This window comes from Typopeltis vanoorti, chromosome 3 (assembly GCF_054136105.1).
Source record: "Typopeltis vanoorti isolate ZY-2024b chromosome 3, IOZ_Tvanoo_1.0, whole genome shotgun sequence".
NCBI lineage: Eukaryota > Metazoa > Arthropoda > Arachnida > Uropygi > Thelyphonidae > Typopeltis > Typopeltis vanoorti.
The window spans coordinates 101,503,478-101,522,579 of NC_143551.1; positions in this window are offsets into that span (position 1 = coordinate 101,503,478).

Here is a 19,102-nt window from a genome sequence, read left to right on the forward strand (position 1 = left end):
ATAAAATTTATAAGCATTTAAGGGTAAAAATTTGAATTGATTGGTGAAGTTTTTTAATTGTAGCATCATTTATCCATTAATTATAGACATTTTTAATTGAGATAATACATTTAGTAAGAGTGTCTGTGTTCGAAGTCACTTTTCACTCTAAGCTAATGTGTTGAAAAGTCCAAGGTCATCAGTGCATTTGATTTTAACAGCGAAGGTTAATCTAAAAAGTGAAGTAAGCAATTATATGCCTTAAATTCAGAAACTATGAGAAAATAATGGCTGTGAAACGACGATAATGATAAAGCGAGTTCGTCAACGGTTAACGGCACGAAATCGATAAATGTAAAATAAGTTCTTTAGACCAGCGCTTCCCAAACTGTGGGCCGCGTCCCCCTTTGGAACCGTTAGTTTTGTTGGGGGGAGGGACCGTGAAATAATGAAAACAAATCTAAAATGTTTTAAAACTAATAAGAGAGAGATAATATCTATCTATATAAAAATATGAGATAATGTGGCATGTCAAATGTGTATGTAAGATGCTAAAAATGTAATATTTGCATTTGATTTTTGCAATATTCGCTGTGTATGTTTTGTATTGAATATAAATGCAATAAATATTATAATAATATATGTCTGTATTACGATTTTTTTTTCAATGGAGGCCGTGAAATATTTTAATTTTTCCAAAGGGGCCTTTACTTCCATAAGTTTGGGAACTGCTTTAGACCTTTCAAAATCGTTAAACTTACTGTCGAGATAGACTAGTCAAAAGCAGTGATTTCGAGATGTGATTCAAAATTTGGTTACATACAGAGGAAGATATAGCTAAAATATTGGGAAAAGAAGTAAAAGGAAGTGACGTATGGCATCTTAGTCTCTTATCTTTCAAACAATTGGATATTAAAGAAAGGTCTACAAATACTGGTAACATTAAAGCGAGGAACGGAACGTGTAGAATAATCAATATAAACTCTTCCAGGAAGGTAAAAAATGATTGTGCACATGATGCTACGCATATACCAAAGAGATTAGTCGCAATGCATTTTGTGAACTATGGTAAAATTGAGGTTTTAAACCTTACGCTTAAAAATAATGATGGAGCACATGTCCTCAGTAATAAAAATAAATTAATTTTAGAATTATACGAAATGGTAAAAATAGAAGAAATTACATAAGAAAATCGTCATCATGCTTCCAGTGTAAGAAAATCGGCCACCTGAGAAGGCAATGCTTAGAACCAAAATGCTGGAATTGTTTCCGCATCGGACGTATGACTGATAATTGCACTGGAAATACATATGCCTCTGTTTTAAGAAAAAAAGTGAAAAAAAAAAAAATTATAATACATGGAAATAGAAAGCGCATGGCTACTTGCGTATTTAAAATGTTAACATTTTAAATACGCAAGTAACCATGTACCGTCACAATGTACCGTCGTTCTTCCAATTGCGCCTCCGTAGCGCAATTGGAAGAACGACGGTACATTGTGCCCTTCGATTGGAATAGGCCTAAGTTCGATTCTCGTCGTGATGGCAGGAATCTTTATGCGGCCTTTTTCAAATGAAGGTGAGTTAGCCGATCTCCTACGGAGGTAGCAGGGTTTTTTCTCCGGGAAACTCGGGTTTTTCATACCGCATACAGACAAATCGGGCGTTCAGAACACACGCAATTTACAGACAAAAAATACTAGTTGTGGTGGTGGGCAGTAGATGGCGTTGATTGGTAGTAGTGGTGGAGACAATTGCATAGTGGATGTCCTCCAGCGATGAGTCTTCGGATTCCTTGGAGGTGTCACGAATAATAATAATAATAATAAAAAGCTGTAGAAAATGACGAAGGTTAAGTATCCACCGTCTGGCTGTTCGAAAAAAATAACAATGTGTAGCTCAGTGGATGTGGTGTGGCCCTTGCACACCACGGCGCTTGACCGCACGAAGGAAGACTTGGTTTCGAGTCTAGTCGGCGACTAGAGGAAATTTTTCTAAGCCTTTTTTCGACCGGTTCCCGAGTTAGTCGATCTCTGGCACGGGCAAGCAGGTTTTTCCTCCCGGAAACTCGGGTTTTTCGTCCTGTAAACTCAAGAAAATCGACCGTAGAACGCACATTATTTCAGACATTAAATATATTGTGTTAGGGTTAGGGACCACGAGATGGCGGCACATTTGAGCCGTCTCTCTTCACTGTGTACCGCTTAATTAGTGATAGCCTTGGACCATCTATCTCTGATTGGTACCAGTAGAGACTGAACTGCCCACTCAGTCTCCAAAAGTTAGATAGGGCTAAATGGCCTCGCCTACTCCTCGTATACAATAAAATAAAGGGAATAAAAAGGCGTTAGCTGATTTTTTTTTTTTTTTTTGAAAGAAGTATAAATACACTGCTTTATGAAGGGTTAACATTGAAAGAAGACGCAGATAGTGAAGGTGTCTCTTGGCCATTTCGCGGTCACTTGGCCTATTCACAGAAAAAGAGAGCGATATCATCGAACTCAACAAACTCATTTCATTTTTACTCAAGCTAACCCGCATGGAGGCAGAAGAAATAAAAATTCATGTCCAATTACAATCTCAGAATGCAGGAAATCTGTTCCAGGAAATTTTCCCAATAGGAAAATTTCCCAGAACAGATTATCTAACCAGTGAAATTTTTTTTTTATTTTTTTAAAAAAGTATTTTTAAAAAATTTGAAAACTTTTTATTTGAAAACATTTCATTAGTCATGAGTATGATTAATGAAATGTTAGAAACCCAAGCAAAACCAGAAAATTTTAAAACCAGCTACATCACCTTAATTAATACTAAAAAAACAAACAAAAAACTGGAGGATATAAAAAATGGATTATAAAAGAATTTCAAAAGTTCTCACAAACAATACAGAAATTTCTACAGAAACCTTGACGACTACTGAAACATGCGCAGTAAACGGAGTAAATATAAGAGGTACCAAAACACACTTGAGATGTATACACGAATACTATCAATTGACCAACAAGCCATGCATATGACTAAGTTTAAATATCGAAAGAGCATTTGACACAGTGAGTCACAACTACATCTTTGAAATAATAAAAGAAATTGGCATTGGAGAAGATCTGAATGCAGAAGCTGTATGAACATAAATAAAAGACTCTCCCCACTTTTCCAAATTAATTGTTCTGTACGACAAGGCAGGGCCGCATTTATACTTTTGAAGGCCCGAGGCGCAACATCATTATGAAGCCCTCAAAAATTAGCATTTTTTTTAGTTTATTGGAAATAAAAGTCAACATTTCCATAATAACTCATTTTAATAACACAATACAATTGGTATACATATATTTGCATTAAAAAAAATATAAAAATAAATCAGTTCAAATTTAAATAAAGACATTAATAACTAAATTTTTTTTTTCTGGCTTTGTTTTTAGCAAATATATCTATAATTTCATCATAATTGATCGAGTCCATTACATCTGATTCAATGCATAATAACGACAGGTCACTTGTTTTATTTTGGTGCAAGTTGCTTCTTAAATAATTTTTTATTCGTTTCAACACTGAAAATGAGCGTTCAGCACTTGCATTTGAAAGAGGCATCGTCAAAAATATTTTTCAAATTGTTTCTACGTTCGGAAAAGTAGACCTTAACCCATCGTTTATAAATTTGTACAAATTTTTAATTGAACAATTTTCTTCCTTTATCATTATTAAAAATTGCTTAACTTCATCAGTAAATTTTTCTGGATCAATATCAGTCCCATAAGTTTGTAAAATTTTATCAATACTAGTCTTGTACTTGTCTTGATCTATATCTTCCTTCAAAAAAATGACAAACATATCTAATATATCGAAATAGCGTTTTGTTCTTTCATTAATATCCAAAATTAGCTTATCGCAAATGACATTAAAAGTGTTCACAACGAAATTTTGTTTCCCATGTAATATAATCTCATTATTAGATTGTGAAACTTCGTCACTCATATTTTTTCGTTTTTTTTTTTTTTTTTTTGGCTCTTTCCTTTTCATCTTTAAATTTTGTCTCATCTGTTAATAAATTCGCTTCTTCATTTACAGAAGCAAAACTATTTCTTATATCTAAAAAAAACAACTAAAGAGTGTAACGAATTATTAGCTAAAAACAAATCCATATCGGGATCTTGTAGAGATTTACTAGTAGATTTATTCGTTGTAAAATTTTGTCCCACATAACTGTTAAAATTGCTGTTTCTGGTTTGTCAAAATGTTAAGCCAATGATGAGCTCTCTAATTTAGAAATAGGTTTTTCATGAGGAGAAATGGATAGTTCAAGTAATGCGTCTTTAATTTGTTTATATCCACGTTTCAAAGCCAATATAGCGTCAGCTCTTGCGGACCACCTCGTTTCACTTAGTCTTTTAACTGTTAAAGATTTTTTTCTAAATGTTTAAGGAGTATACCCCATCTTCTTGTTGAAGACGCAAAGTAATTTTATATATGTTGAATAAAACAAAAATATTGCACTGCTTCCGGACAAGATTCCGCGGCATAGTTGCCAATTAAATTTAAGGAATGACTAGAACACGGTATATAATGTGCAGAGGGACTACGTTTTTTCAGCCTAGCTTGTAAACATGTATAGATACCTTTCATATTGGCAGCGTTATCATAGCTTTGCCCTCTGCACATTTTGATATCCAAAGATAATTCTTCTAATTTTTTTAATACTACCTCTTCTAAATATAAGGAATTGTGTTGGGTAATTCTGATGAACCCGATAAATGTTTCTCTAATGTCAGAATTTGTGGCAACATACCTAAATATCATAGCTAGTTGGTCATTATGGGCAATGTCTGGCGTTGAATCGAGTATTATTGCAAAATAAGCAGCTTCCTTAATTTCTGATATTAATATTTCTCTTGTTTTTTTAGCTATTAACGCTATGAATTCATCGCAAGTATGGTAAGAAAGATAATTTGATCTACCAGAACCACAGTTGGCGTACATTTTCATGTGATGTTTTAAAAAATCATCAAATTCACTTAAATAATGTAAACACGATAAATAATGTAAACACGATAAATAGTTTCTGCAAGAATCAGAAAAAATATCATTTGTATTTCCTCTAAATGCTAGCCCTAGTTTACTCAGTAACTTAATGGTAGCTATTATTCTTTTTTAAAACCTGTCTCTAATAATTTTCTTCAGTTGTATTTGTTTGATCAATTCAGAATCAATTCGACTATTTACAGAACTTGATTTTCTTTTGCGATATGTGCACATCGCTCGTATATGCTCAGTAGAATGCTCGTGTTCACATAAGGTTCATGTTATATTTCCCCAGTCATTAAAACTCTTCATTAAGCTATTATTTGACTTAGAAAACAATCTACAAACAAAACAGTAAATTGCTTTGCTGGTTTCTGAAAAAATTAGCCACTCTCGTTTCTCCTTTTTGTTCCATTCGCCTTTTTAATCTATGTAGAATATATGTCAGAAATGTAAAAATGTGGTTCATTTACATTTCTGACATATATTCTATTGCGTTCTGTGTATTCTTTTTTTAAATTTTCGATTTTACCAACATTCTGGGGTATATTTATTAAAATATTCTCGATAAACTGTTCATTAATAGTAAGTGGCCACACTGCTATATCGGTAGGATAAGAGATAGCTGGCTTGCTGGCAAGTACAGACTCCGATTGAAACTTTTCTTTAGAATCCTCTTGATTTGTTTCATTTACTTCTTTCTCTCCTATGTTTTCTATATCATTTTGATGTTCTTCATTTTCACTTTCATCTCCTCCTGATAATGATACTAATGTTTCGTTTTCATTCTGAGAACTGTGAAGTACAACTTCAGTTCTACGAAATTCTTCATTTTCAGAACGAAAGAAAGACAAAATTGTCCCCTTTTGACTATTTAGCTGTTTTTCATTTTCTCTAAGTCGTTTTCTTTTACTAGCTCCGGATTCAAATTTTCTTGGCATCATTATGTGAATTAATCTATCAAAAGCGAGATAAATATTTATTAAATCCAAAATAAACTATAAATAAAATAAATAATTGCGTTAAAAGCTTAAAAAATACAATTGGTTTTGTTAAAATAAACGAGTATCAGTAAAATAAGATTAATAATTAATTGAATAATATATTCTTACCTTTATATTAATCTATTCTTAAAAAATGAACTGAAAAATCAATTTAATTTATAAATAATAATAAACTTGAAATTCAAATGCTCTATTTATGTGATATAGAAACTGCTCTTGCCCAAATAATTAATACAAATATCAGCAGCACACACAAAAAAAACCCTCTGTGGTCACTGGAACGTGTTTCAAAATACCTTCCAAACGGCCAGGACGTCTATAGACGTCCAGCTAAATCTGGATATGATTCAGCCCACCTGTTGAAAGAATCGGGATAAGAAGTGCAATTTGACCGTCATATCCATTAGAAGGTGTGATAAACCCTCACGCTGAAGAGAAAGGTTAATCGGATTATCTCACTTGCCTATAACAAGAAACGCACTTCCAAGAAACGCACATTATAACGAATAGAGAAATCATGTCAGAAAAATTATTCACCAAGATTCGAATATTAGCAGACATAACATTTTCTTCTAGATGAGATATCTAAAGTAACTGAACCTTTGCTACTATTTTACACTAAAATGAATGGGTATGGTCCCCAAGTGATTTACGTTTGTAACAGTTGTCTTGCGAACGATTTATGAAATAAATTCTCTGAAATATCCGCAGATTAATTAGGTCTATACTCCCCCCCCCCCCCAAAAAAAAAGAAGATTATGAAACACATATGCACATTTTCTTTGAAAATAATTCAAATCCTCTTTTTCAAGATAATTGTATGAAATAATTTCTAATTTTTCGATAATAAAAGTGAAATTGATTATTATAAATTAAGAAATTATTTTGGCATAAATAATGTATAAGCATGTAAACTAAATGTCAGTATTTCTGTTAGGATATCTGTAATCAACAATCGAAAAGAAAACAAGACATTCTTGATGTATTCTGCACTACAGAGCTTGAGGCAATTTAGTGCGACTTTAGTGTTCTCCCCTTTCTTTCTCAATAGCTGAGAGTAATATCCTTTAGCTTTTCCTCCAGCTAAGAGGATATTACCAAGCATTTATAAGACATAGATTATTTCAGAAATAGCTTCCAGCAGCAGAAGAAGTAATATTTAGATTTTTTAAAGAAAAACAAGCAAAAATAATACTACTGAACTTTCTTTTGTGTGGTATGCATATAAACAATTTTGCATGGTGAAAATATAGCATATTATTTCTAAAATTTCACATAATTTCAGCAGACAATAGAACAGCTGGTTTTAGATTGCAAATAAATAGTACAGAATTAGAAGCTTCACAGTACAATCTGATTGCCGTAGATTTTGAATACCGTCTAGAAAAGCTTACAAACCTGTAGAAATTTACAGTAGTTATGCAAATGAGTTCCAGGAGAGGATAAAGGGGGGGGGGAGCATTAGAAAGTCTTCAAAATGAGCAAAAAATTTGAATCATTCCGTATATGATATTTTTAATATTATATTTTCAACATATCTACGAGGATATACACTGGATATTATCGTAATATGCATAATACAAATAAATAAAAGACAAAGGCGAAGAATCACTGCTAAAATATCATTGGATATAAATTTTTGATACCAAAAAGACTAACAATCGGAAACCGAGTAATACAATTTAGCATTTTAACATTTTTTAAATTTTATTTTGTCTTTATGAATTAACAAAAAATCGTTTCTAAAACTGAAATGTGGTGATCCACATAATGCTATTTGGCTAGAAACGAAAGCAAAAGGACATATTTATTTCAATAAATATTATTTAAAAATATAAATATTTGACATAATATTTTCGATAAACATTAAAGAAGTATAAACAGTTAATTTCCAAAGGGCTATTTACAAAAATATCTAATACAAAATATACAGAGACAAACAATACTATTTTTTACAACATTCTTATGGACCTAAGTAAAAAAATCGATGTAATGTGCTGTGGAATATTTAAGCTACAATCGAGTTTTTACAATATTGATAAGAATAATAGTCTAAAAATCCAGGTAGTCCAGCGGAAACCATCTGTGACAAAATGAAACTAGTTTATTTATTTAAAACCACAAAAATACAAATTTATTACGTATATCTTTATAGAGTTCATAATTAAAAGGACTCTAATAATAATAATAATAATAATAATAATAATAGATTTCCACAGATGTGTCTCATCTTGTTTTGGTATTATCAAAATTATCTTCTGAAGCATTATGAATTTTGCTAATTTATTATTATGCCGCTAATATTTCTTCAAATGCAGCACTTTTTACAACAAAACTGGCTAAGTTATGTTGAATATATCTGTTCGCAAATATACTCAAAATCCCTTTGACCTTATAAAAAGGAAGAATGCTGATGAAACTTCATCAGCATTCTATCTGTCTGTTAAAATGCAATTACCCTCCCTTCCCCGCAGTTAACGGATTATTGTAATTATGTGCACTGTATTTCTTGGATTGACCCTTTTTTTGCTGCACAATTTACCTATTTTGTCTCTTCCCAAATAAAAACGAATTTCACATGTGCGATAATAAATGATCAAAATGTTTGTTTGCATTGGAAATATTATTACAAACATATTTTTTTAAATAACATTTATTGAAATAAATATGACATTTTGCTTCCTTTCCTTGCAAAATAAGATTATATGGGTCGCACATTTCAATTTTAGGAACGATTTTTTTAATTTTTTTTATGAACAACAAATGGTGTTAAACTGCATTACTCTGGGTTTCCGATTGCGAGTCTTTAATTTATATCCAGTGGTATTTTATCAAAGATTTTACGCCTTTGTCTTTTGCTTAAAACTGCAACTGTATACTTTGGAAAAATAACGATTTCAAACAAAAAGAAAGTGCGCACATGTTATCTAGCAGTATTTGTGTGTGTGTGTGTGGTGATAATTTTTTTTTTTTTTTGGGGGGGGGGGGGGAGTTAGCCATTAAAGGCGAATTAATTTTGTTATGAAAATTTTGGAAATAAAATATCATTTTGATGCATGCACCTACACATGTTTCAAAAGATAAACTGTAGGGAAAATATCGCTACTTCAAAACTGCTGCATAATATCTAAATTAGCCGAAAATATGTACATAACAGTTGACTTCATAACTGCCGTTTGTTTTGATTAGTAGTGAGTGATTAGGGGGGAAAGCAAGAAAGTTGAAATGCAAAAACCTACAGATTAACATTATAAAAATTATCCATTACATGATATGATTCAAGATTTACGTATGATAACTAACCTTCGAACTAAGATTATGAATAAAATATAAAACTTAATTTGGAACAGATGAAGGTTGTATTCATTTTTAGATTCTGATTTTCATGAATTTATAAAATAATTGTTTGACAAAAATAATTATCTTCAATCGAGTTCTTGGAGAATTTTTAAATGTATTGGCGATTAAAATAATTAGCAACAAAATTCATAGTGACATTGATCTTCCAGAGTGATACAATATGAAATGAAGAAAGTATGAAAGGATTTCTTATTTTACGCTGGCATTATAAACTATAATTATACGATAAAAACAAGCAGCAAAATGAATATAACTCATAGGTATTTAGTCTGATAACTTAAGATTCCGGTTACCGAGCAAACGTTTCTTGCTGTAGGCCATAGAACATAGCTATTACGTACGCCAGGTAATGTAGTTAAGTATTCTTTTCAGCGTGAAGGATTATCGCACTTTCTAATGGACATGACGGTCAAACTACACTTCTTATCCATTCTTTCAGCAAGTGGACAGAATATTATTCAGGTTTGTTGGACGCGTATATACGTCCAGCAAAGAAATGGAACGCTTACATACATGAATTTTATGGAATACAGGAGTTCTTGTTAGTTTTATATTCTAAGGAAAGAACAATGTATTTCAAATGGAAGCCTCACAAATTTTTCAGCAGCTTCTAGTTTTTATATTATGAATTTAATATTTAAAAATAAGTATTTTATTTTGCAACTATAACTACGCTGTTTTTTTATTGTTCTTTGTGAGGAGTGAGGTTTTAAAATGAGGCCCCATCTTGCGCCTAATGGTAAATGCGGCCCTGCGACAAGGTGATTTTGTCTCTGGCCCTCCTCATATTAACACTTGAACCAAGGATCATAAACACAAATGAATCAATTCAAGGAAAATTCATGAAGAAAGTGAAGCAAAACTGCTACCTTACGCCGATGACATAATATTTAAATACAAAATTAATGTCGGAAAATCTCACGTAAAAAGATTTTTTTAATAGTATAATTTTCGACTGTGTGTGTGTCACAGGCATCTTCAGTACATGTTAAGCTGAAATTAAACAATAACTGACAATTCCAAAAAGCGCCACCTAAGTAGCTAGTGTAAGATAACTAAAAAGGTCATTAAATTTCCAACAAAAAAAAAACAAAAAAAAAAACTATATATCTACTCTATAATATAAAATAAGCCTTTTTTTTTGTAACGTTTTCATGTCATGTTTTTTGTCAAGTTATTTGAAACGTTTTGAAACTCAGGAGCTAGCCTGAGTGTCCAGTCTTCAAAATTCAAAGAGAACCAGCCTACCAGTCCGGAACTCGAGGGGTGGGCGCCGTAGGCGCCAAGAGGACAGACCTTCCGGGTTTTCAAAATTCGAGTCATGAATTCAAGGAGAACCGGCTTACCAGTTCGGAACTCGGGGGATGGGCGCCGGGGGGGAACCCCCTTTCGAGTCATCAGAATTTAAAGAGAACCGGCCTACCAGTCCGGAACTCAGGAGGGTTGGGTGAAGTAGGCGTCAGAGGGGGGGGGGAGGAACCCCTAGTATACAATAAAAAGTTAGGAAAGATTAGGTGATTTGTAAAGTACTATCTGCCACCGTAAACCATCAGATCTGTTTAAGTTAGGAGAGTGGAGTAAGTTTCACATGTTTCTTTATAAAGCCATTCTGTGAGGAACGGATTTTTGTGAAGGACTCTTGTCTTTTTCCAATGGACTCTATGTCTGGTTAAGATGGCATATTCTGCAAGTCCAGACTGTTCAGGTTTAAGATTTTTTTTATTTTTTTTTACGTGAGATTTTACGTCATTAATTTTCTATTTATATGTCTACTCACGATATTCCCTTACTAAGACATATTTATCCTAGAAACTGAAAAATTAATGGAGAAAATAATGGGTATATTGGATTCCTTTGGAAAGGTCCCAGATTTTAAATTCGTCGTCTTCCTCTCCAGGTTCTAGGCCACGTGGCCTGTTCCAGACTCAGTCCATCTTCTTCTTGGTCGTCCCCTATTCCTTGTTCCTGTAGGATTATATGTTAAATCTCTTTTTTTTTTTTTTTTGGTAACCTTTCTCTCTCTTCATTCTTACTACAGGGTGTCCCAAAATTCACTCAAGAAGTAATTTTGATAGAAAACACAGGTTTTTAATTAAAAATTGTAATTTCTTATTGATTCATAAAGTATACAGTATAGGGTTATGCATGGAATAGCATATTGGGTAAATGGCCTCCACGGCTTTGCTGGCTGAAGATGATTTTGTTCGAAAAATAAGCATCCACTTGTTGTTGTTCCATAATCCATTCAACGAACTCTCTTCGGTGTGTGTGGTCATTAGGCTTCAGTTCTTGAGTCAATTGAACTTTGTAAGCATAAAGATGCAAATCTTTCGTGAGAATATGCTGTAGAAAGCTTCTCGAAATGCCCAATTCAAGACCACGGTGCCGAATTAATGTTCCTGGACTCTCAGCAACACTCTCACGAACTGCTTCGATGTTTTCTGTTGAACGACTTGTTGAAGGACGGCTAGAGTGTATAAGATCACTAATTGATCCAGTTTCCTTGAATTTTTAAATTAATCTTTTCACAGTTGAAGTTAAATCACTATTCCGACCATATTTTGTACGAAAATTGCGAACTGTAGCTGCCGAACCTTCATTATTTTTAAAATATTGCTCAACAATGAAAATGCGTTGTTCTTTCGTGTAGCACTCCATTTTTCATAACCCTGAACTGTCAGCTGTCACGCTGTCTTTTTTTTTTTTTTCTCGTTGGCAACACTTTACCGCACAAATGGCACTAAATTTCAATCTTGCGTGAATTTTGGGACACCCTCTATATGGTCTAGCCAGTTTTTCCAATATTTAATCATTGAGTCTGTTATGGGATTGATTTGAGATTTTTAATTATTTCACCATTTTTTTTTTTTAATCTAATAGAGTAAGTTTTTTTAGAGCCTGTGTAGCTCAGTGGATGTGGCGTTTGCCAACCACGGCGCTTGGCCGCACGAAGGAAGACTTGGTTTCGAGTCTAGTCGGCAAATAGAGGAAATTTTTCTAAGCCTTTTTTTTTTCGACCGGTTCCCGAGTTAGTCGATCTCTGGCACGGGCAAGCAGGTTTTTCCTCCTGGAAACTCGGGTTTTTCGTCCTGTAAACTCAAGAAAATCGACCGTAGAACGCACATTATTTCAGACATTAAAACATATTGTGTTAGAGTTAGGGACCACGAGATGGCGGCACATTTGAGCCGTCTCTCTTCACTGAGTACCGCTTAATTAGTGATACCCTTGGGCCATCTATCTCTGATTGGTACCAGTGAAGATTGAACTGCCCACTCAGTCTCCAAAAGTTAGGTAGGGCTAAATGGCCTCGCCTACTCCCCGTATACGGGGATAAAAAGGCGTTAGCTGATTTTTTTTTTTTTTTTTTAGAGTAAGTTTTTCTGTTTTCCTAAGGATCGTTGGAGAAAGAGATATACAGAGAATTCAGGCATCATTTCTGATGCCTGAATTCTCTGTATATCTCTTTCTCCAACGATCCAGATCTCACTTCCATATAATAATGTAGGTTTGGTAGACTCTGATTCTTCTGTTTCTGTACGTAATTAGGTTTAAAGGTTCTGTTAATTCCTCTAGTAATTTTTATAAAGTTTGTCATCTTAAAATCAATATCTTTTATGTTCCTCTAGACGTAATTCGATGGATTTTTCGGTCTGGTCAAAATGAGGCATGATACAGTTGCATAAAATATGGCAAACGCCAGGGTATTTCGGGTTATGTTTTTTCTTGGGTGTACTGAGCAAGGAACAGAGTTTAAGTAGAGGAGTGAAAGAAGTTCGATGTTATATTTTTTAAGAACTTTGGCGAAACGAACTGATATATATGGAAGGGATATGTAGCCTTTTTTTTTTTTTCACCATTTCTATCTCCAATATGGCGAAGAGGTGGACTGAATAGTAGCTTATTATCTGTTTGTTTTGAATAACCATTTTACTGAAAGGTTGTAAAAAAAAAAAAAAATAAAAGTAAGTTTTTTTTTTTATCTTCTTCTTTACAGAGGAGGGAGCGAGCACATTTGCCGCGTTTTAACACATTGTGAGAGAAAATCCTAGAAGTCACTCTTGACCCCAAACCAACAATTTGGTTATGCTGTGTTGACGTCTTTGCAGTTTGGAGTCACACAGAACCTGAACTACATTCATTTCTACAAAAAATCAATACCCTACATCCTCATATCAAGTTCACACTAGAAAAAGAATCATCAAAAGGTATTTCATTTCTTGATGTACACATCCAGCGTAAACAAGATGGATGTGTACATTTCCACTTTTGTCTACCGAAAACAAACTTTCTCAGGTCGTTACATCCAAAATACATCAGCTCACCATCCATCTCTTAAGTATCCAGAGCACAGGAGTTGTTCTTCTGAAGAATCTCTAAAACAAGAATTGGATATCAAAGAAAGTCTTACTAAATGGATATAATCCAATAACCCAAAAAATAATTAATCATTTCCCTACAAATCAACCCAGACAAGAAGTCTGCAGGACTCCTATACCATATATTAACCACCTCACCGGCCATTATGGATCAAATACGGATACGCTTCGTATCCATCACATATTTCAATGTAATATCAATGGTATTAAAATTTTAATATGCACTTCGCATCCATGATAAACTCGACGTCTATAGATGTCTTGGCCGGTAGCGTGGTTAAAGGCATCTCTTAACGTTTGGCAAAAATTATGAAAAAATATCAATATTGCGTGCAGGTCTGGTCTTCTGGTTTCCATTGTGATTCTGATATATATTGGAGAATGTTAAAAATGATATCAGGATTGAGGAATACTGATTATGAAGAGAGATTAAGAATTTGTAGACTGCACACACTAGCAAACAGGAGAAAGAGGGGGATGATATGATTGAGACTTGCACACTTTTGAGAGGATCATACAGGATTTCGATTGATGGAATTTTTCAATTTATGGAGGGTGGAAAAAGGAGATCCATGGAAGCTGAGAATGAATGCTTCTAAGAAAGGGGGTGAGGGCTAGATTTTTCTCTCATAGGGTGGTGGTGCATGATTGGAATGGATTGCCATTGGATGTTGTGAGTGCAAGCAGTGTGAATGAATTCAAGAATAAGTATGATAGCTGGTGCATGTAGTATGTGGTCTCCCTCAATGAGTCCGACTCCCTGGAGGTCTCTCTTAATAATAATCTGTTTCTGTATAAGAAAGAAACCTTCCTTCTTAAAGCAGACTTTTTCTGGAATCATCACAGCACTATAACATTTTTCAAGCTTAAACAAATTTCGCTGCATCACATTGCTAAAAATATGGGACTGTCATTGTGATATCTTCAGCAAAAAGTCTATTGCTGGACCCATAGAGAACACCAGTTAGGACTGTAGAAGTCGACCTTTTATAATTTATGTTTCCCTTGATGCTAGTGTACCTGCATGCATGTACTGAAGGTAATACTTTTGTGTTTATGAAGATGACTTGGTAATCAATAAATTACTAAGCCAGTAATCTCATTTACCTAATGAGATTACTGGCTTAGTAATCTCATTAGGTAAATAAATTTAGTTAATTGTTAGCTGTAGACTTGTTCTCTTCACTAAATATCATTGAGGACTAAAGGTAGAAACTGAAAGAGGTCCACTTACTACTTCCTTGGAGAATTTTATTCTCAAATAAATAAATCCACTATCACCTTTTGGGCAATCATGAATTTATTCATTTATTTTTTAACTTAGAATAACAAAGTAAATATATAATTTTTGGTAACAGGGTTAAATGGATATGCTGTCTTCATTAAACGATAGATATCAATGCACCCCCCCCCTTTTTTTTTTCTTGTGCTATTACAGTATGAATAATGTTTGACAAATTTATGACATGCTGATCAAGGAAGATGAGAATAAAAACAACTAATTTTCTGCATTCCAGTGCCTTGAAAATTTTTCATTCAAATATCACAGCCATAAAATTTGAGTAGTCTTTTTTAAGGGCTGAAAAACAAACTTGTAATATATTAGTGCCATGTGTGAATGGCAACCATCACAAATCTTTTAGTTTGATCCTTTTAATTTAAATAAATTGGCATGTGGAGAAGGATAACAATTGTCAATTTAAGATTGCAAAAATGTAAGGTACTTTAGGTTGAAAAGATTACATCACATTTGACAATGTATCTGTTGTCACTTTGAAAGCTGGTAAGTGCATTATTAATTCATCTAACTGGCTGACTGAAAACATGTTGATCTGGAAGTCTCACACAATATATTACCATCCTATGTAAATAGAACATAAGGAAAATTTATAAATGGAATAAAATATTTAGTCTAAACATGTACCTGAAGTGACAATAAAACATGGAAAATTAAAAAAAAAAAAAAAATTATGATATGAATCTGAGTAGTAATTTGGCCACATGTCTATCATTAATAAAGTGACAGCAGAATTGGATAAGGGAAATGGTTGCAAACATGATACTGCTGGACTTTGCAAAGACATTTGACAAATACTGCATAGATAGAGGAAGGGTTTGTTGTCAGACACCAGAAAGTAGTTTACGGTGGAGTGGAATCCAGGAGAATGAGGATGGAATACCTAAGGGTTCCGTACTAGGGCCACTACTCTTTAATTTGTATATTAATGATATAGGTGGAAGGGGGGAGAAAGTGACAGCAGAATTGGATAAGGGAAATGTTCAATTGTTTGCTGATGATGCAAAACTGGGGAGGGCAACAGTTCATAAAGGTGTTGAAAGTTTATTTTTCACTTGGTTAGACTATAATAAATTTAGTTTAATCCTTTATTCAAGTGTGAGCAAACAAAGTTTGCACCTGAAAATATCTTCAGGACTGAATATGGTGTTGTATACCTTACCGGGGTAAGGTAGTACAACACCGGGAAACTCATAGCAAAGGTGATGTAGATATCTTGCAGGAAGATTTAAATAAAGTGACATTGTGGGTGAAAGATAATGACTGTCAATTTAATATTGAAAAATGTAAGGTCATGCACATCAGGATGAAATGGTTACATCACACTGATGGTACTGGATTGCATGACTGTTGATGAAGCTAGAGAGATGGGGATAATGGTGAACAGAGAGTTGAAGTTCAGAGGACATACTGCAAAAGTTGGTAAAATAGTAAAGGATTACTTGGATATTGAAAACCACACTAACAAGTAAAGATAGGGAGGGAATTAAGTCCTCTTCATAAGGCTATGGTTCAGCTACATCATGTACACAGATTTAGTCACCTAGGCTCGCTGATCTTTGAAAGGATTCAAAGATGAGTGACTAAGCTTGTGACAGGTCTGTAGAATGCTCCCTATGAGGATAAGCTGAAGGTGTGTTGGTTGCAAATTTTAGTTGAGAGGCAGAAGAGATGAGACATGAGTGAGCAATTTCTATAAGATTGTCACAAAGGAAATTTTTCCATACATGACAAATAGAGAGAGCAAGAGAGAGAGAAGTAGAGGTCACCTCTGAAAGTTGTATAAGAGAGTTTGGTTAGTAGGGATGTGCAGACTAGAGAGTTTGTTTGGAGAGTGGTGAGTGTAATGGATTGCCAGAATTAACTGTGAGTGCCTTGACAGGGAATGAATTTAGTGCAGCTGTTCCATGATTAGTCTTCTGATTGCATGCAGAAGACTCATCCACCTATATAATAACATACTGCATACACTTACTATTCCAGGATTTAATCTATTTAGAAGAATTTAAAAAACTAAACAAAGTACATCTACATTTCTAGATGTCAACTTTTACCCTGTAAAAGCAAAATACATGTTTCATATGAAGATAATATAGGACAAAAATGTACATGAAATGTGATTTAAAAAAAAAAAAAAAAAAAAAAATCAGCTAACGCCTTTTTATTCCCATATACGGGAGTAGGCGAGACCATTTAGCCCTATCTAACTTTTGGAGACTGAGTGGGCAGTTCAATCTCCACTGGTACCCAATCAGAGAGAGATGGCCCAAAGCTATCACTAATTAAGCGGTACGCAGTGAAGAGAGACAGCTCAAATGTGCCGCCATCTCGTGGTCCCTAACCCTAACACAATATATTTAATGTCTGAAATAATGTGGGTTCTACGGTCGATTTTCTTGAGTTTACAGGACGAAAAACCCGAGTTTCCGGGAGGAAAAACTTGCTTGCCTGTACCAGAGATCGACTAACTCGGGAACCGGTTCAAAAAAAGGCTTAGAAAAATTTCCTCTAGTCGCCGACTAGACTCAAAACGAAGTCTTCCTTCGTGCGGCCAAGCGCGGTGGTGTGCAAACGCCACATTCACTGAGCTACACAGGCTCAAGTGATTTTTTATTTATTTATTTATTTTTTTAATATAACTTTTTGGTAATAATTTTACCAATTGTACTCTGCTATAACCCAGTGATTTAGGATTAAGAAAAAAACCTTAAGAGTAGGTTATTCATCATTAGCATCATTCACTTAAAGGTTAATCATCATTAGCCATATTACATTACAGATTAGATGACTTTTGGTTGGAAAGTCCTGAGTATGAACCTTATAAAGGTTCAGATCCATGGCTAACTAACTCAACTGATGGTAACTGACCATCAGTTGAGTTAGTTATATGGAGATGTGGGAGAAACTCAGCTTTTTCATCTTGGCCATGAGTGGCCCTGAGCCTAACACATAAGGGGAAGATGAGTACTGATTCTTCTTATCTCATGAATAGCATAAGGTAACAAGTTAGTATGACTGCTCTCCAAAATTATGCATGAAAAAAAAAAAAATAAATAAATAAAATAAATATATGTATATTAAAAAAAAATATCAAAGATAGTGATGGAGCTTGCTCCACCTCTGCTCCGAGTTGCACTACCCAGGTGTTGACGTACGCGTGGGCTCTCCGATAGTTCTTCGGCATGAAACTATTAGATTTCAATCTCCGAGTTTCATATCCAGCTTTAAAATAATGAGGGATTTATTATCCCGTTAACTTAATTTACGCCGCCGGAAAAGGAGCCTCTTGGCTCTTTATCATAGTAATAATAATAATAATATACGGGTATACCGGTCTGGCAATTCGTTAGTAGGATATGTAAGTTCGGTTCACTTAAACCTTGGTATTCCAGGTCTACCTACTCACTGATGAGACCTCAAAGGTCGAAACCGGTCTGGGTAGTGACCTCTCCTCATAATGTAAAACAGTAATACATCTCCTAGGAGCTGTGTTTTACATTATGAGAAAATATCAAGGATAGTGATGGATCTTGCTCCACCTTTGCTCCGAGTTGCACTACCCAGGTGTTGACATTACGCTTGGACTCGCCGATAGTTCTTTGGCATGAAACTCTTAGATTTCGATCTCCAAGTTTCATATCCGGCTTTAAAATAATGAGGGATTTATTATCCCCGTAACTTAAATATATGTATATGCTGGCAGAATTTTGTTATAGGTTCTCAGTGTGTATGCATGCATGCATATATGCACAGAAAAAAAATAAAAAAACAACTATTACACATACACAGAAATCTATATATTTCTAAACAGAAATGGGTTTTATTTCATTAACAAAATGTGCAACTGACGACTGTATTAAAAGTGCACTAAGTTGACAAACACAGAAAACAATTATAATCAATTTGACATTAAATTATTTGAAGATATCTTTTGGTATTTATACAAGAGATTTTGACCGATTTTTTACATTACACTTTAATGTAAAAATATTTTATACATTACATATGCCTGAACACCTAAATTCTCTTGTTTATTAATCTCTTTAATTTATTGTTAAAATTATATCC